We start from the raw sequence: 21451 nt of genomic DNA, 5'->3' as shown, positions 1-21451 counted from the left end.
GTAATAGTTTCAAGATTCTGAGAAGGAAGGATTATATGCAGTGTATGACCCCTGCATGAAGCAAATTACGGTCTTGTCCAGACCAAAGGAGTAGCTGGCACATGCATCAATATTGCATTTTGCGATTCCTTAATTGCAAAAAATAAGGAATCGCAATCAATGTTCCCTCTAATTTTTTTCCTCTGTGTGCGGCAGTGTGAGGTCTCTGTGCGCTCCAGCCACGGCAATGTGCGCCAAGAACCCGAATGCGTGTGTGGGTGTAGCAACAGGGGTTCTGACACTGGGGTTCCTGCTTGATTGTGCAGATAAATAACCTAACTACTGGAAGTGAGGAGGCCTGTTTGATGGTGCAGACAGGGCCGGACTGGGAACCCAAATTAGCCCTGGCAGTTTTGCCTGATCGGCTCCCACCCACCATGTGTGGGGTTGGAGGGGGGTGTCAAGTGTCAATCACTACTGCTTAAAACTGGTCCCCCAACTGGTGCTTTTGTTACTGAGGGCCCATATTGCAGCATCGCTGCAAAACTGCCCCCAGTAACTAAACTGGCCCCCACTGCTCCAAAACTGACCCCACCCTTCTAGCCTACCAGGCAAACACCCAATGCCTGCTAAGGCCAGTCCAGCTGGGGGGGTTTGTGTCATGTTCGAAATGAGAAAGTGCAGTGCAGAGCATCTGCAACCACAGCAAAGCTATGCTAATATATGTTAGGAAACCGGGGCAACCGGCCTCCTTCCACAGTGCCAGTAATTTGGTGGTGGATATGTTATTCAGTTATTTGGCTTGAGAACGGTAGGCGGTGGGATAGAAGAGGGACAGAGGTTTGTATTTATATAGCGCCTGATACCACTGATGGGGTTCCGAAGGGCTTTTTTTGGCAAGTAGCACACTACTTGGGAACCCATAAGGATTAGTGTTGAATTAGTATAGTGAAATATGAAAGTAGTTTGAGTGGTGGATATGTTAGTCAGTTATTTGGATTGAGAAGGGTTGGGGGGGGTGAAAGGGAAAAAGGTTTGCATTTATATAGCACTTGTAACCCTGATGGGGTGTTGATATGCTTTATTGGCGAGTAGCATGCTACTCTGGAACCCATAAAGGATTAGTGTTGAATTCATATAGTGGAATATGAAATTTGAATGGATGAAGAGGGCCGGATTAATGAGGCCCCTACAACTAAATACATTATCTATCTTGTTGTGCATTATATACAGAGTATTAAAAACAAATGGTCTTGGCAAACAGCAGACACAAAAATAATTATTTCATGGTAAATCTTGTAGGGCTGTAACTGAGAAACCCATGGCTTCCTACCATCAGTGTTTTTCCAGGTGTGGCATTAACAGTTAAAATAACGAACACTCACAATGAGACCCTAAACGTGTGAATGTTATTACAAGCCTCTCTCCTATCCTTTTGCCAACAGCCCACATGCTGAAGCGATCCAGCGGCCTATAGGAAATATGTCATAAGCAACGCTACCCAAATCCTCAATACCTACCATTTACTATAATTTATTCGTAAGGCCCATAAACTAACATGACATATTATGACCAACTGAATCATGTGACCTAATTAACCTATTCACAAAATATATACATTTATATACAACTGCAGTAATACAAATTCATCACACCTTAACAAACCCTATGATTAATTAAGCCACTGAGGCGATTAAATCTGCTAATGGTCACCTAAACTCATGAAATAACAAGGCCAGCTTGAATTTCAAAGTATGTTTTATTAACTAATATTTGTAAAGTGCATTAGGATTTTTATTAAAGCGTTTTTATTAAAAACTTTGCAAATTGGTAATGACAGTTTGAAGTAAGTTTTAAAAGTAAAATTTTTATAGAAAATAGCAGTTTGACATCATTAAAATTTTAGGTTCCTGACTACTCTTGCTATATAAAAGAATAAAGGTTAACATTCTTTAGAGTTCTAAATGTCTCTTACGTGTTCCAAGAGAAGTCCATCAGCACGACGCTCCCATCTAAAGGTCACCAAGAAGCAGCAACCTCTTCCCCGGGGGAAGAGTTTTTATACCTTTCTACGCTAAACTAATCTATGAAAACTTATATTTTTCTGCTCAAGTTGGAGTCCGATTGGCTGTCAAGTGACAGGCCATCATGTCATCACATTTTCTGAACGTTAGTTCCGTCTCTTTCTTAGAGTCCATTGTCCTTTGCTTTTCGAGTTACAAGGCTTCCTTTAGTTTGTAACATTATAGTTCGTAGCTTCCTCAGTTTGTTTTACTCCTCTGCCGGTTCCTGGCCTTGGCCTTGCTTGACTAAAGAACAGTCAGCTCATCACGTTTCACTTTTCGTTGCAATAATAACTTTTGGCAGGGACTTCGACCACATTTGGACTCTTGCTTTTCTCCAAGCAGAATTTTTCTCAATCACGAATGCACTAGGCCTCAAAAACGTTTTCACGTTAACTCGTATATAAACAAACATAAAAGAATAATTAATGCAAGAAATGAAATTCGCTCTGTTACCCACCCATCACCACTAATAATTAACCCATTTATTCTAAATTACCTAGCAGAAGCAAACAAATAAAGCAGCATTTATATCACTTAGTCCAGCAGGATTCTCCGCATACTTGTATAGAATAAAAGACACACCACATAGACAAAAGCATACAAAAATAAGCACATGCCATTAATTAAATAGCCGCTATTAATAAGACAAATAGACAAACAAACAAGATTAATTAATTAGCTTCCAAAAACATACTTGCTGCAACATAAAGCACATAATGTTATTCCCATGTATTTGTGTGTGCAACTTTAATCTAGGTTGAATTAATAAACATATAACACACATCATTGTTAATATTATTAATCGTTTATGGAAGTGTAACTTCACGAGTTGAAATGAATGCATTTCTGAAACTCGCTCCATCAACTCCCTCATCTGGTGATTTCCAAATCACCACACCCAAAATTTAGCAAAATTCTTTTTTTTTTAAATGAACATGATTTGATTTCACTGTGTTAGTATTTCTAAAGATTTGTTTCAGCTGTTTCTTTGCAACTATCATATTGAGCTCTACGAAATTCCTCCAGCTCTATCTCTCTCTCTTGTTCCTTTCTAATTTTGTAAATTCTTCTCTTTTCTTTCATGTACTTCTTCCTCTTATGTAACATACAACTGATTTTTATCAAAACCATCACAAAAATTATTACAAATAAAGGTGTTAGAATCTTGCCAAGAACTGAACTACCAATTTCTTGAAACCAGGTTTTAATAGCCTGAAATCTTTTGGAAAGACGTTCTGAAAAATCATTCTCTTCTAATGGGACTATTTCCGAATGCATCTCTGTGATGTCCTTAATGTACATTTCAATGTTTTTGCTTTCGTCTGGGATATATGTACAGGAGTGCTGGACAGCTGGACATGCAAAATGCCACAGACTCCTCCCTCTTTTGCTAGGAGTATATCCAAGGCAAGGCGATCTTGCATTACCATTGATCTGATTGCAATGACCTCGGTATCTACTAATTGGAAGCTACCAGCTGTGTCAGTTGATAACCTGTCAACTATTGTGGACAATTTTCTGATTCTACCTGCATTCAAGGTAATACCTACTAAAGGTATCACTGCTTCAAAAATGTCTCCTAAAATCTCTGAGAAACTTTCTCTTTTGTATCTGTTCACATGATTATTGATTTCAAATGAACCTTCTGCATTTCTGTCAACGTGAAAAATCTTTGGGAACACAAGACCAACAAAACACGTCCCATACCAATGATTCGGGAGATTGTAATAGGCTTTGTCTCCGCAAACAAAATAAATTCCAGGAAAAATTGGGTCTTTGCCACCTTTGAATCCCCAACCCCCCATGTCTTCACAATTGCTAGCTCCTACAAAATAATTATCAAAAAGTGTGTTATCTCTTCTAATGCAAAGCTTGCCACTAATTGGTTTGTCTATGTGAATTGCAACATTATCAAAAGATTTGCCATTAAACTTTTCATCCTCCTTTTGCCAAAATTTGGATTTGGTCTGTTTGACCATTTCATTTCTTTTATAAATTGCCCTTCTCTCCTCAACAAGATTCAGGAAAGTCTTTTCTTCAGTTCTCAATTTGCAGGTTAAATTATTTCTTTAAGCATATTCATAAGTAAGTTCATTAGTGACTAAAAAGAATTCCCTCATCTGTTTAGCTTGTTTATGTTTATTTAAAGCCTTTTCAACTTTTAGGTTAGCAAAAATGTCATCGTAATTGGAATAGTAATACTCCAAACGACCTGTCTGATAAAATAAGCTAGCTATCACACTACAAGTCATGCCATAAGTAAGAGGAAGCATATTGTATGTCACTCCCTCAGAAACAGAAGCTGGTAACTTTACACAAATATAACAATCTTTGACACTCATAACCTTAACATATTCACCCAAAAGTCTTGAGAAAGTATTGCTAGAAAAATCACTAACAGACCTGTTCTGATGAGCCTCTGGTCTGTGATCAATAACTTTGTTAGCTTTGTTTGTTGTACTATGTTTGTCTTGACTAACCAAAGCTTTGTTTGTCATATTGACCTTGTACATCTCCTTATCGACCCCGAAAGGAAAGATGACAGCTAAAACTAACCAGAGCAGAATTAATATGAGCATACACATCAGAGTAATCTTGCAGCAATTTTTAAAAATGGAACATTTCGAGGTACTACGTTTCAGAACTAAAGGCATTTTCACTAGCTTTATCACAAAAGAAAAAGAAAACAACATTTTTAAAATATGTCTAAATGTAAAACCTAAAATTTAAACACCCCCCTTTTTAAAAAAAAATGTTTTTTAAACCCTCTAACAACTTTTCTTCGACCTTGCGTCACAAGTTATTTTCCAGCTAAACACAATTTCTTCGACCTAGTGTCACCTAACACAATTTCTTCAGCCTTATGCCAAAAACAAAAACCTCAAATCTAACTAATTAGTACTTTAATCATTGTCACTGTAGTCCTCAATTTCTTCCTGACTGCTACTATGTATCTCAACTACAGGTGGAATGATAATGTAAGCCCACTCAGGAGACTTGTATTTTTGATTTGGCTTCAAAATTCTCTTTGTTTTTCTAGAGATAACTTCTATTTTCTTCTCCACCTCTGCTTTCTTTTCTGGATCCCCCTGACTAGTAATCTCATTCACCTGTTCTTTTGATCTATTTATCAATTTGTATCTCAATCCTCCTTTTTCACCTGGCCAGATATCACCTTTTCTCAGAATTTTCTTCTTTGGCTCCGTCACATTTGATTCGTTTTTCCAAGATCTCTTTCTTAATTTGCTTATTTGTGCATCTTCATCACTCTCTCCAGAGTCACTGTCAGAAATTGTAATTCTTGACTCAGGCGCTTCTTTACTCGGCAGCTTCACTCCGTTAGGAACTTTACTTCCCTCACTGGTACTTGGCAATTCGTCCTCTTATTCGATTACCTTCAACTTCCCAGCTTCTGATTTCTTGTTCCTGCTTTCAGAGTTTCTATTCTGCTTTTCAATACTCTCCTGGTCCTCCTTTTGATTCTGATCAGACTCCTCAGTTTCTTTTGTTTCTCTTTCAGATTCTTCTGCTATTTCTTTTTCTAGCAGATCTTCATCCTCAGAGTCTACAACAATGACTTCTAAATCCTTTTCAGTCAAATCTCCATTCACAGATGTATTTTCCAGATGTCGACCTTCCTGTCGATCTTCATTATCTGGATTCTCTTCAGCTTCTTCTTCAGAATCTGAATCATCTGTGGTTTCACTCTCTTCATCAGAGTTTTCAGGTATAGGTATAGTATGACTAGGATGAATCCACCTTTTTATACCTCTACACTTCACTGCATTTGTTGTTACAAGTATCACCTGTCTCGGTTTCTGCCACCTAGGTACCAGACAGTTTCTTCTTCGGTGAACTTTTGTCCTCACCCAATCTCCAGGTCTCAGATCATGTGATTGCACTTTGTCTCTTGACTGCACTTCCGTTCCCACCTGATTAGACACAGAAGTCACGACGTCAGACAGCTTCTTACAATATTCCAAAATTGCACTGTCATTAATGCTCAACAGTTTTCCCACTGGAATAAATGCTTGTCTCATGACTCTGCCCATGAGTATATCATGTGGACTTAAACCTGTCTTTTTATCTGGTGTACTTCTTAGGGTCATCAAAACAAGTGGAAGAGCATCTGTCCACTTTATACCTGTAACTAGACACATTTTCCTTAATCTGTTTTTGATCGTTCCATTTATTTGCTCTACAACTCCAGATGCTACTGGTCTGTATGCACAGTGCAACTTCTGCTCAATGTGTAATGCTTCACAAATCAATTTCAACAATCTGTTATCAAAATGACTTCCTCTATCACTCTCAATAGTGACAGGAAATCCGTATCTTGGTATATTCTCTCTGAAAAGCAATTTTGCTACAGTAATTGAATCACTGTGACGTGTGGGAAATGCTTCTACCCACCTTGAAAACAAACAAACAATCACCAAAATATATTGCAGCCTATTGTGTTTGGGCATTTCAATGAAATCCATCTGTAACCTGGTAAAAGGACCACCCTCCCGTCCTATGATTCCAGTTCCCACAACTGTCTTTCTGTTTGGGTTCATTTGTTGGCAAGTCAAACATCTCTGACAGAGAGATTCTGCAATTGTTCTAAATTTGGTATTAAACCAAGTTTCCTTAAAAAGCCTAATCATTGAATCTCTTCCAATATGACCTGGACCATGGTACATTCTAGCCATGTCAGCAATCATGCAATTTGGTAAAACTATCCTGCCATCTTTGTAAGTCCAAACTCCATCCTCATCCCACTGCCTACATTCAGCTTTCAACCATGTATTTTTCTCTTCATCATCAGCTTCATCCTGCAAATCTTTGACTTACTGCCATGTCTCAACCACTGATGTTAGCATTAATGAATTTGAATCATGTTCATTGACCTTTTCTCGATTAAGTGCAAAATTGTTTCTTGCACAATATTTTGCAATTTCATCTGCATAAGCATTTCCTTTGGTGATAAAATCTTCACCCTTTCGATGAGCAGCACATTTTACTACTGCAATTTCTTTTGGCAATTGTATGCCATCAATCAATCTTTTGATAAATTTTGCGTTTCTGATTGGTGAACCTGCTGATGTCATATAGCCTCTCTGAGACCAGAGCTGTCCATAATCATGCACAACTCCATACCCATATTGGCTATCAGTTATTATCGTTATTCTCAAGCCTTTTGCTATTTCACATGCACGAATTAAAGCAATCAACTCAGCTACTTGTGCTGAATGAATTCCTTCAAGACATGATGCTTCAATAACATCTGCAACTGTGCAAACTGAGTAAGCTGCTCTTAAAATACCTCCTTCTGATCTTAGACAGGAACCATCTACAAAGTAGACATGATCTGAAACAGGCAAAGGTACATCTTTAATGTCTTGCCTTGGCTTGGTACAGTATTCCAGAACGTCCAAGCATTCATGATCTATATCATTTTCATTTCCAATTTTAGTCACAGTATCATCAGGCAACAATGTAGAAGGATTTAAATTCACACATCTTGCTATGGAAACATTATCTGATCCCAGAATTGTTTTCTCATACTTCGTGAGTCTATTACTTGTTTAGTGCTGCGTTTTACTTCTTGTAAGGAGAATCTCAACAGAATGGGGAACATAGGGCCCGATGTAGGTAAAAGTCATTTACCGATTTTAAAATACCGATTTTTACCGAATCGGTATTCTGAAATCGGAAAATGAGATGTAGAGAAAAAAAATCAGTAAAATACCGATTCGGTAACATTCGGTATCGTGTTTCGACACTTACCGAATCGGTATTTACCGAATTGGTAGATACCGAATCGGTAATGGCAATACAACCGTATGGCCCAAAAGGCCCATAGGAATGCATTGGCAAAACCGATTCGGTATTTACCGAATCGGTATTTCCCGATTCGGTATAAATACCGATTCGGTAAATACTGAATCGGTAAACACGGAATCAGCAAGCAAGTAAAAGTGAAACTAATGAAAGCAGCCAATGAGGTGGAAGCACCCTCCCCCACCCTAGCAGGGAGTGGCAACCCAGGCAGGTGCAACTCATCAGAACATTCTGGAGAGGCCGCCAGAGCTGAGCAGTGAGAGTGAGCAGCAGAGAGAGTGTTTGGAGAGCTGTGAACACAGTGGAAATGGCAAGCAGCTCTGAGAGCCAGAAGGCTGAGAGAAAGCGCAAGGTGAAGTTCAGCAGCATGGAGCTGCAAGTATTGGTGGAGGAGGTGGTGAGGGTCCACAGGCAGCTGTATGGGAGGCTGTCCCTCACAGTCCCTGAGTCTACAAAGAGGAAACTGTGGAGTGCCATCAGTGAGAGGGTTAATGCTGTTGGTGTGACCCCCAGGAGCATGGATGACCTCAAGAAGAGGTTTTATGATAGCCGGAGCCTCACCAAGAGGAAATTGGCGGAGCTCCACAAGCAGGCAGGACTGACCGGTGGAGGCAGGAACCCCGCGCCCCCCCTCACTGAACTGGAGGAAGTGATGTCCACAACGATTGAGACGGAGAGTGTGGTTGGAGTTGGGGACATGGACAGCTCAGCCAGAGCTAAAGCAAAAGGTAAGAAGCATGCACAGCATGACACACCCTACCAGCCACCTCCCCATTGGCCCCAATGTACAGCCAAACCCCAGTCCAGTACTGCTAGCAAAATACATGAGCAATGCATGATGGGAAATGTAGACAGCTAATGTAGGAACAATTTACAGTGCACATTAAACTGCAATGCACTTTAAGAAAGAATCAGAGTAATGAAAATGACATGTGCAATGCATTTATTGTAGTGACAGTAAGACATTTCCGCTCAGTTGACAAATGCTACTTTATTCCTAGGGGCGCCATCAGGTAGTGGAGCAGCAGCTGCACAAGTGTCAGCTCCAGCAACAGCGGACAGTGCGGTGGCAGGGCCAAGCAGTATGGATGCCTCGCAGGAGGTGGAGGACAGCAGTGCCATGGCCAATGAGGATGACTCAGGACATGCCCTCTTAATTTCCCACTCCCCCCAATTGTCACAATCCCCACCATTGCAGTACTCACCAGAGAACTGACCCACACGGTCCCAGCCAGCACCTGCCATAGCTCCAGCCAGGAGGAGTATTGTGGCCCCATTGACCATCATGGAGGGAGCTGCGGGTCAGGCACCAGCACCCACACCTGTGACACCTGTGGCACAGCAGGCCACCCAGCAGACCAGCACCAATCGCTGCCGCCCACGCACTTCCAGCAGTGCAATTCCATCACGGGAGGGCACCGTCTTCCAAGGGCTTGAGGGGAGCATGGTGCGAATCCAGCGGATGCAGGCCAAGTCCATCCTCGCTTGCCACCGGCAATTGCGTGAACATAACCTGCAGATGGTGGAAATGACAAAGGGATTTGCTGAGTTTGTGGCAAGTAACCGGGAAATTGCAACAGGAATGGGTCGCATTACAACTGCCATAACACAGCTGTGTGCCAAGATGGATCAGAATGAGCACACAAGGCGCAGGGATGCCCGTGTGCAAAACCGGGCAATTAACCGGCTTGCCGCAGCAACAGCCCTGCTATGCCGCCAAGGGGCAAATATGGAACAGTGCCTCACTCAAAACACTGCGGAGGTGACCAGGGGCATGGCCTGCATCACCAGTGCCATGGAGACACTCATTATATCCAACGCAGTGGTGAATCCTGCCCTGGACGTGGCCGAGGCTGGGGACAGCAGCAGCCGCAGCAGTCCGGCCAGCGCAGTGTCCGAGCCGCGCCGGAGCTCCAGGCGCTCCGCAGAGGCAGCCGGACATGCAGAAGGGGGGGAGCCGCATCCCAGTGGGTCTGCAAAGCGCAGCAGGAAATGACACTGCCAGTGTGGGTGAGGCAACCCGGCCCATTTCCTGTCCCCACATTGTAGTTAATCATTTCATTTGTTGCACATCAGTGCTGTAACGTTGTACCAACATTTTAAAAGTTTCATTTCTTCACATCCATTACGTGTCTGTGCATCTGTACTCACTCAGAAATAGTTGTCTGTTATCTCCTCACGTCTGAACCTGCCATCACTTGGTGTAGACACTCCAGCAGGTTGTGTTTGTGGCACAGCAATGCCATCGTCAGGGTCCTCGTAGTCAGACAACTCTACCTCTGTGCCCTTCTTGACCGCAAGGTTGTGCAACATTGCACACACAGCAATCATCTTGCAGCAGGTGATGGGGGTATATTGCCTTGCACCTCCGCTCTTGTGCAAGCATCTGAACCTGCTTTTCCAGATGCCGAAGGTCCGTTCTACTACATTCCTTGTGCTTTTGTGCGCACGGTTATACCTCCTTTGGCTGGGTGTTGAGGGGTTGAGGTAGGGGGTGAGAATGAATGAGCGGAGGGCATATGCACTGTCGCCTAGAAGGAAAAGGGGTAACATTACTCACATGCATACATGTACTTCACACTGCTATTTTTGTTATGGGGGTCTGTCAATGTGTCTCACCTAGGAGGTATCCTTCACCAAATTCCCCTGCCGTCAGCCGTGCATGGATGCCGCTGCTTTGGAAGACGTAGGAGTCGTGGGTACTCCCTGGGAATTTTGCAACCAGATCTGTGATGACGCACTTAGCATTACAAATCACCTGCACATTTATGGTGTGCCGTGACTTCCGATTGCGGTATACGTATTCCGTGTCAGCAGGGGGGCAAATCGGAATGTGTGTGCCATCTATGCAGCCAATGATGTGGGGGAATCTTGCCATCTGGTAGAAGTCTGCTTTTGTCTGTACCAGTTCTGCATGAGTTGCAGGGAAGGAAATGTATTGGTCCATCCTTTGTATCATGGCGTCAAGGAACTTGTGGAAGAACCTTGACAGGCAGCTCTGGGTCACCCCTCCTGCCACAGCAACTACACTTTGATAGCTGCCAGACGCAAGCAGGTGTAGGCTGCATAGCACCTGCACGTGCACTTGGATTGCGTGTGCCCTTGGGGTGGTGTGCTGCAACAGGGGTTTGAGGTCCCTAATGAGCTCTAAGATGGTCTCTGGGTCCAGCCTGTACCTCTGTAGGATCTCTGCATCTGTCAGCATGAACAGGGTGATCCGCTGTCTATACACCTGCTCCTGTCTCAGCCATTCCCTCTCTCCTTCCTGCTGTAGCCGTCTTGCAATGACATAAAATGCCGCCATGGTGCAAGAAGAATTGCATTTTGGGTCCATTTTTATAGGTTGCACCTGGTTACCACCTGATTCCAATCTATGGTAACTACAGACTCTTAAATACCGAATTTGAAGCTAATTCGGTATTTCAGAGCTTTCCTACATCTCAATCTTCAGTTTTTCACACAGAATCGGATTTACACCGAATCGGTAATTTTACCGAATCGCTGACTTTACCGATTCGGTATTTTTAACGATTCGGTTTGTTGACGATTCGGTATTTTTTTCCGATTCTGTGTTTTTTCCGATTTGGTATTCTACCGAATCGGTGATTTTTCCGAATCCCTATTTTTACCGATTCGGCTTGTTAACGAATCGGTATATTTACCGATTCTGTGTATTTTCTGAATCGGTATTCTAACGATTCGATAACTTTTCCGATTCGGTATTATCACCGATTTGGGCGGTTTTCCGACTGCTACATCCCGATGGCTCGATACCGATCGGTAACGGCCGAAAATACAGATTTTCGGCCGTTACCGACCGACCTACATAGGGCCCATAGACTTTTACAGGAAACCCCATTATGATTCCCTCACTTTGCTCAAGACTCACACTAGTTGCTGCAACTGCTTTTAAGCAACCTGGCAATGCCTTTGCAACTGGATCAAGTACTGCTGAAAAATAAGCAATAGGTTTTCTCAAATTTCCATGTCTCTGTATTAACACAGACAATGCACATCCTTCCCTTTCACTGCAATACAGTTCAAAATCTTTCTCATAATCTGGCATGCCCAGAGCTGGAGCTTCACATAAGCTTCTTTTTAATTTTTCAAAAGCTTCCAACTCAGTTTCAGTAAGGACAATCGGATCTTTTATGTCTGATTTTGTCAATCTTTGCAGTGGTTTTGCAATTACTGAAAATCCACTAATCCATTGACGACAGTAACCAACCATTCCCAGAAACATTCTGACCTGTCTTTGTGTTTTTGGAGGTTGCATTCCCTGAATCATTTTAATTCTCTCAATTGTAACCTGTCTGATCCCTTTCGCAATTCTATGACCAAGATATTTTACTTCTTGTTTACAAAACTGCAATTTTGCCGGAGACACTTTATGTCCCTCATCTGCCAAATGATTCAAAAGAGTAATTGTACCTGTAACACAGTTTTCTCTTGTTTTGGCTGCCACTAGAAGGTCGTCAATATACTGTACCAAAGTTGATCGACCCGGTAAATCTAGATCCTCCAAAGATTTCTTTAACAACTCATTGAAGATAGAAGGACTCTCTGTATACCCTTGAGGAACTCTACACCATGCGAGGGTCCTACTCTGGAATCTGAACGCAAAGATTTCCTGACTTTCTGGATGCAATGGAACAGTAAAGAACGCATTGCAAAGATCAATGACAGTATACCATTCTGCATCATGTGGAATTTGATAAAGAATGACTGCAGGGTTTGGAACAACAGGACAACAAGGAACAACAATTTGGTTAACCTTTCTCAAATCCTGAACAATCCTGTACGTTCCATTTGGCTTTTTGATCCCCATAATCGGTGAATTACAAGGACTGCTCTCAATTTCTTTCAAAACACCTTGCTTGATGGATTTTTAAATCACAGGAATGACACCCTCAATTGTTTCAGCTTTCATTTTATATTGTGGAATGTTTGGAAAATCTATTCCTTGTGTTACTGAAATTTTGACTGGGTCTACATGTTTCATCAAACCCATTTCATTTCCTGTTAAATCCCAAATTTCTGCTTTGACTGTCTCTTTTAATTCACTAGGCACATTTTCTTTATCAAACACAGGGAAAAATCCTGCTTCTTCTGCTTCCACCAATAACATGGTTAATTTGTACAGCCCATCTTCCTCCATTGTTTGTAATTCAATTCCTTCTGGTGAGCAATATATTCTGCAAATTCATCTTGCACAATATATCTCTCCCCAACAAGTTTACTGGGCTGCTATCACAAACTACAAATCTGTGTTTATCTTTAAAATTGCCAATTTCCACCTTAACAGGTTCTGTCAGATCTGTCTTAATTTGTTGATTACTTACACCGACTACTTGGATGGATTCCCCAGAGAGAGGCAGGTTTTCAATTTCCACTGATCTACCAGTAGAACGGGTAGCACCAGTGTCCACAAGAAAAGTGATTTCAACATCATTCACCTTTCCATTTACATATGGACCAGACTGGTCAACCTCAAGAGTGGCTCCAATTACACACTCTTCCTCCTCTCTCGGGCACCGTCAGAAGCAGTCGTCAGAATCACTTCCTTGATTTCCTGTTATCAAAAATTGTCCTGATGCATTTTGTACATTTGGTCTGTGAGCTCCTATTACCTGATCACTTCCGTCTGAATCCTGTACTTTGGTTATACCTTTGACCAACTCCGCAGTTAGGAAGAGGAGGTTGAGGAATCTGACTCTGCTGATCTACTAACTGTCGCTGTAGCTGTTGCTGAAGACTCAAGTCGTTCAACTGTCGCTGTAGCTGTTGCTGCAGATCTATATCGTTCTGCATCTGTGGATTTAATGTTGCATTTTTAAAATTTCTGGGCGGGTTTTTACACTCGCGCTTCCAATGTCCAATTTCGCTGCAATTAAAGCAACGTAACTTCTGTTTTAATTCCTCAATGTTAACATTAAATTTTGGCTTGTTGAAATTATTTTTAAATTTTCCCTGACTCTGGTTCTGAACAAAATTTACATTTTTATTTTCAAGATTTGCAATTTGATGTTCTGCTACTTTTACCTGAGCCCACATTGCTTTCTCTTTCAATTTCTTTTGTTTTGCTTCCAACTCATCACTGCAGTATTTTGCCTTTCTTAAAATATCATCAACTGAATTTGATTGCCATCCAGCAATATTATTCCTGATCATTTCTCCAATTTCAGGTCTAAGACCATAAACAAATCTGTAAATAAAGTGGCTCATATCCTTTTCATCTAATTTTTCATAGCCACTGTACTGTTTAAAAACCAGTAGTAACCTTTCATAGAATGAATGAACTGACTCCTTTGGTTCCTGGTTCGTTCTGTCTATTTTTACCCAATCAACTTCTTTTGGGGCAATTTTCTTTTTCAACCAATAAATCACTTTATCATATAGATCCATGACCTCAGATGCTGGAGCACCTGTCTCTTTGTTTCGCTCTGGTTCAACTTTTGGCCAATTCACAGCAATTTTACATTCTGTCCAGAGATCTGATGGGACAACTATGTCAAAGAATCCATCTAGATCAATCCACAGAACTTTTGAAACTTTAATGAACCTGTCTACCTGTCGATACCATTCCACAGGCTTCTCCCTCAGCCGAGGAAAATCATTTGTAAAAAGCAGAATATCTTGTCTCGACCATGGAACATGAACATATCCACCCCCAGCAATTTCCCTCATTGGAAGCTGTCTAGATAGTTTTTCTAATCTTTCATCTTCCTTCTTTTTGGTCCATTTCACTCTTCATTTACTCAGATCACCCAACCTTTTGATGTACACAATCAACTATTTTATGTGCATGATTCTTCCCATTGTATTAAAATTCGCAATATCCTTCTCGGTAAAATCTAATCTGTAATGTTTTCCAAAATGTTTCTGTTTACTCAAATCAAACTTTTAACTCTGCAGCTAATTCCTCCAACTGATCATATTTGTTTTTAGTTTTCCACTGAATACTTTTACTGATGAACAGAAGTTCATCATCCCGATAGTACTTCAAACTGTCAGGACCAATTGTGCCAATTATTAACTCCTCTAAATCTGCTTTTAGTTTTGCAACATCAAGTTTAGAAATGAACTCTGTCTTTTCTGATGATTCTGTATCTGACTCTGCACCTATTGGTGTTCTGTTTAATGAGCCTTCATTAAAAGTTAAATCAGGCATTTTTGTTTTCTCACGATGTATTTCAGTTAATTCCGAATAAAATTTTTCAGCTACTTTCTGAATTTCTGCATTTAATGGAATTGTCAATCCTGTTTGTTTAATTTCTCCTTTATCAAAAACAGGCTGAACAGGACCAATCGTTACTGGAACTGTTACCGCTTCCATTCCCTTTGATAATTGTCGAATTAATTCCTCTTTTGATCGTAAGTAGTCTGATGTGTTCGCAATTTCCTCATCTCTCCTAGTTTCAATTAAATTTCTAGGGGCTTCTTTTCTCATTGGGATTTCAGAAGAATTTCTATTCTCATTGTAGACACTAGAATTAGTTCTTGTTTCAAACCTTTCAGGTGTTTCAAAAGATTCAGAATTATTGGGATACAATCTAGATGATTCTTCATTTAATGGAGGTGCACTCGGTGTGGTCCCTGGAGAAACCATCGGAGTAGACCATGAACAAGCTGGTTTTGATGGGGTCTGTTTTTTATTTGTACTATAAATTTCTTCTAGGACTGCATCTTCTGTTTTGCTTTCTACAACAGTATTATTTTTCTTTTGAGTATTCTTTTCACCTGGTATTCCTGAAACCATTTCCTTAATTACATAAAGACCCTCACACATGTCTGTCTGTCTCCACATACGCATTCTATCCTCATGTGTCTCTCGTTTATAAATCGATGTTTTAGGAGGTCTTATTAAGCCATTTGCTTCCTTCTGAAGCTGAAACATCTCATCCTCCCATTCAACTAATGCTTCAAATTGTGTCGGTCTAGGCTTTGGAACAAGAGCTGTCATTTTTTCTCTTAAGTTTCTCAAAATTCTTGTGTTAAATGAACCATCATCCGGCCAAGCTAAAACTCCGTCATCTTTAGTGTAATATTTCCAAACATCAAACCATAAGCAGGTGTGATAACCATATTCACCTTCCATATACGCTGCAGGTGTTTTGTACTTATGAAGTAATTTTCCACCTCGCGTTTCAATTTTCTTATAGGGTGAAATAAAATTTTAAATTTCTGAAATAACGTAGGCTTTTTCTCAACTTTCTTGTAGAAATAACTCATTTTAAAAATCAAATTCACTTATTTGAAATGTTCGTAAACACTTCCTGTATGTTCCGCAAATTCAGCCAATCCGTGCGCGAAACACACCAACAGACCAATGAGGTTCGAGCTACGTCACCATCTTGCTCAACCAGTAAAAACAGAGCTTTCTACAAAAGCCAATCAGCGTCTAGCTCGTTAAAGTCACGTGAGCCAATCAGAATAACAGTTGTGACGTATGTTACCCAATCACAGTGCGGACCCGTGACGTACACAGCCGCTGCGGTTTCTCGCGTCTCACTCCCTGCGCTCACCCTTCCTTTACAAAAACTTTTCACAGCACCATTTTAAGAACACCTTTTCAATGAAAATTCAATTAATAACGACAAAATAAACAAACCATTTGTCTGTTTCTCTAACTTAAAATAACAGTTTTTTACAGACATTCAAGAATTCTTTGCGTGGAATAGACGACGCTACTCTCACAGAATATACATTCATCGATAAAGTAAACTTTTACCCTACCTTTCAAACAGGTAATAACGAACTCATTTCCCTCTGAATGCACATAAAGTAGTAATTCAAAGTTTGACTCGAACGGAATTACTGAATCATTTATGCACTTTCAAACGGAAAATTACATGTACACAAAATTCTTGGCAGGACTTTAACCAGCCATAGAACTCCAGAATCGTTAGCAAAATAAACGACGTTATTCTACCCTTCACACAAGCTCGAATATATACTATTACTCTTTTCACAGTGAGTTTTAAAAACGGGCTCTCTGTCCCTATACTCAAAGCCAAAATTTTATAGATAATCCTCACTATACATACACTCAATCTGACACACCTAAATCCCTAACACGTGTTGTACGACCACAACACTTGTGATATATAGTAATATCACTATTCTGAAACAGAACAAATGCACTGTGTAACTTCACTCTTGTTACACCACATTGTACCGGTACCACTAGGAATTTTCACACTGCAGGAAAAAACCTTTCGACTACACATAACAAAAGTGAACAAACTCAACATATGTTAAACATCGATCCTATGCAACTACCATGTAGCATGTTGGTTACCATAGCAACCATCAATTCTGCTACCAGGAAATTGATCCAGCGGCCTATAGGAAATATGTCATAAGCAACGCTACCCAACTCCTCAATACCTACCATTTACTATAATTTATTCGTAAGGCCCATAAACTAACATGACATATTATGATCAAATGAATCATGTGACCTAATTAACCTATTCACAAAATATATACATTTATATACAACTGCAGTAATACAAATTCATCACACCTTAACAAACCCTATGATTAATTAAGCCACTGAGGCGATTAAATCTGCTAATGGTAACCTAAACTCATGAAATAACAAGGCCAGCTTGAATTTCAAAGTATGTTTTATTAACTAATATTTGTAAAGTGCATTAGGATTTTTATTAAAGCGTTTTTATTAAAAACTTTGCAAATTGGTAATGACAGTTTCAAGTAAGTTTTAAAAGTAAAATTTTAATAGAAAATAGCAGTTCGACATCATTAAAATTGTAGGTTCCTGACTACTCTTGCTATATAAAAGAATAAAGGTTAAAATTCTTTAGAGTTCTAAATGTCTCTTACGTGTTCCAAGAGAAGTCCGTCAGCACGACGCTCCCATCTAAAGGTCACCAAGAAGCAGCAAACTCTTCCCCGGGGGAAGAGTTTTTATACCTTTCTATGCTAAACTAATCTATGAAAACTTATATTTTTCTGCTCAAGTTGGAGTCCGATTGGCTGTCAAGTGACAGGCCATCATGTCATCACATTTTCTGAACCTTAGTTCCGTCTCTTTCTTAGAGTCCATTGTTCTTTGCTTTTCGAGTTACGAGGCTTCCTTTAGTTTGCAACATTATAGTTCGTAGCTTCCTCAGTTTGTTTTACTCCTCTGCCGGTTCCTGGCCTTGGCCTTGCTTGACTAAAGAACAGTCAGCTCATCACGTTTCACTTTTCGTTGCAATAATAACTTTTGGCAGGGACTTCGACCACATTTGGACTCTTGCTTTTCTCCGAGCAGAATTTTTCTCAATCACGAATGTACTAGGCCTCAAAAACGTTTTCACGTTAACTAGTATATAAACAAACATAAAAGAATAATTAATGCAAGAAATGAAATTCGTTCTGTTACCCACCCATCACCACTAATAATTAACCCATTTATTCTAAATTACCTAGCAGAAGCAAACAAATAAAGCAGCATTTATATCTACCATTCTTCACTTAGTCCAGTAGGATTCTCCGCATACTTGTATAGAATAAAAGACACACCACATAGACAAAATCATACAAAAATAAGCACATGCCATTAATTAAATAGTCGCTATTAATAAGACAAATAGACAAACAAACAAGATCAATTAATTAGCTTCCAAAAACATACTTGCTGCAACATAAAGCACATAATGTTATTCCCATGTATTCGTGTGTGCAACTTTAATCTAGGTTGAATTAATAAACATATAACACACATCATTGTTAATATTATTAATCGTTTATGGAAGTGTAACTTCACGAGTTGAAATGAATGCATTTCTGAAACTCGCTCTATCAGAAGCTCCACAGCAAGAGACTGGAAGGAAGAGCCATATCCAGAGATCAATAACAAAACTTAGACTAATGTCTCTCTAGTAATTGATGCTTGCTTCCTTGATAGTACGTACTGGGAGGAACATCCTGCCATCCTTCGTCTATGGTGGCAGCATTATGCACCCTTTGTCAAGTGACAAGTCAGAAAACCCCCTCCCCCTTAACTTTGAGTTTGGCTCTATAACGAAGGGTTCTTACAATATCGTAAATGCTCATTTTTGTGGAAGCCTAGTAACTCTTGCTGTGGTTATCTACTGTCCTCTACACTTCCTCTGTCCACCAAACCTCCTCCATACACCCTCACCTCATTTCCTTACCTATTTCTCTTCGGAACTCTCTCTCCACTCCACAACCTATACCGTCTTTAAACCCCCTTGTAAGTCTACCTCTCCCCTTATCACTCATTTATTTATCCTCCACTTTGCGCCCCCGTCTTCATCCCAGTGTCAAACGCTTAACACAATCCGCTCACCATCCCCACCAAGGTTACTAGGGCTTTATGCTCAAATCTCCGCTTTCTCGTAACTCAACTTTCTTGCTGACATCCATTTTTTCAGACGCCTGCAGTCGACACTGCTCCACCTATTACCCCGGCTTTTATAATCTCTTCTTAAGTTTCCTCCTCATGATCATCTTTAGCCACCTGTTATACTCTTTCAGTGCTTCTTTTAAGGGCCACCCCTGCCACCCTTCTGGCTCACTCCCCACCGTACACTTTTCTTCCTCTCCGAGCTACCTTTCGTCTTTCCCTACATACCACTGAGCTCATTCCCCTCCAATGCCCATTGTCCAGCTCCCCAGCCATAACATGTTAACGTGTCCCTTTATGGTCATGCCTCTTACGAGTTTCTCTACTGTCCCCTCTATTCTATGTTTCTACATCAAAAGCATCACCAACTAAGTCATCCGAAGCGAGTTCCAATGAGGTGACCTAGAACTACAGCTCCCAGAAACCACCGGGCGGTGAAAAGAAATGCCCACCGCAGGGACACAGCTGCCCTAGAGAACAAGCATTGGCATAGCCAATAGGTCTCGCCTTTGGGACCTTATAAGTGTTTAGCCATGCAACAGTTGATGTTGTTGCACCAAGGATATCGTACTGCATAACTAAATACTTATAAGGGTCCAAAGGCGAGACCTTTTAGCTATGCCAATGCTTGTTTTATTTTCTGTATTTAACTTAATCTTGCATTCCGTAAGAGTGCTATCTAATTCCAGGGTATTGTTTTTTTGTATTTTTTCAGTGTAGCAGATTACTCTTCTATAGTTCATACTTTAAACAGAGTTCTCCATGTGCTCATAATGGGCAACAATAGATAAGTCTGGATTGGAGGTTGACAGTGCTCGTCTGTGGGTTAAACAGGTGTTCAGAATGCGTGGTCATCTAATCCTTGGCCCCTCTGAAAGGCACACAGACAATGGTCACATACTTTAGTTGCAATTGTGATTCAGTCCAAATGTGTGTGATGGAGGCATACAGTTGTTAAAATATTGCATATGGTGAAAGTAAAAGAAATTGCAGTGTTTCCAGGTGAGTGGTTGCGTTGTGTTTGGGGTGGTGAAGTGAAGAAGATGCGAGGAAGTGCCTTTAGTAAAGAGTAAAAAGAGGGTGGTGAAGAGGAAATAGATGGGGAGTAAGATATGCAGATGAAGGAGATGTGGTGGAAAAAGGGCATACACCTCCAACACACAGTGAACAGAACAGAAGAGACTGAGTCACTCTGAAGACCACTACCCCTTCCACAGTCCTCAGTAATGTTTAATTCAGTCTCACAATTTCAGGATTGAAATATTTCCAATATTAAATATTGAGAACAAAATAATTGCTATTACTAATTTATCTTAAACCAGCCAGAAGTCTTGGCTGGTTTTAGGTGTATGTCAGTCATGTGACGTCCCATACACTTCCCTTGGGTCTCTTTTGCCCTCCTACCATGTCCCATTCCATTGCTCTCTAGCATTCATCCTCAAAATTTCCCCAAAATAGCCCCTAGGCCTATACGGTCCCAATCCTGTTTGTCATTATTCCAATACACCAGATACGTTTCCACTCTCAGACCTATCATATGAAAAAACAGAAGTGAAGGTTGGCAACTCTATTGTTTTTTGTAAACTTATACAAGACTCAGCACTGTACATGCTGTGCGCACTTCTCTAAAGTGGAAAAGACAGGCTTTATTTTTCCATTGCAGGCAGGGGTGGGGTGAAAAGGTTCACTGATTTCTAAAGGCACCTCCTATCTTAAACTATTATGAGTGCACAACAGCAGCAGCGGCAGCAGCAGCCTAAAGGAGTGGGGCAGGTGGGGTGGGGCATGTGCTTTCCGGGTGTGAATTAAAACACTGCCTCAATATGCCAGACCTGCCCTGTGTAGCGCTGCACTGCTAAGGACATCTCTGGTATATGGAATGTTCATAACCACCATGAGTCACCGCATTTTACCTCAGCTGCTTGTCATATCATCTATCTCCCAGCGAATACAAGAGTTAAAGGCTGGTGAAACGATCTCAGCACAGAACATTCATTGTGGCCCAATAAAGTGTTCCACTCTCGAGAAACCCAGTTCGGAAGCCGAAAGACATTGCTTTATCTCTCTCAAACTACAACGTGGCGTACACCTGGTCAAATTTCAATGCCCGTACTTCACTGCGCAGAATCAATCGATTATTAAAAGTGCCTCTACAGCACTGAGATTGATTCTTATAAGGGCTGTATACAGGTGAATACGG

This window comes from Lissotriton helveticus, chromosome 1_1, assembly GCF_964261635.1.
Source record: "Lissotriton helveticus chromosome 1_1, aLisHel1.1, whole genome shotgun sequence".
Classification (NCBI taxonomy): domain Eukaryota; kingdom Metazoa; phylum Chordata; class Amphibia; order Caudata; family Salamandridae; genus Lissotriton; species Lissotriton helveticus.
This window is presented reverse-complemented; position numbering follows the sequence as displayed.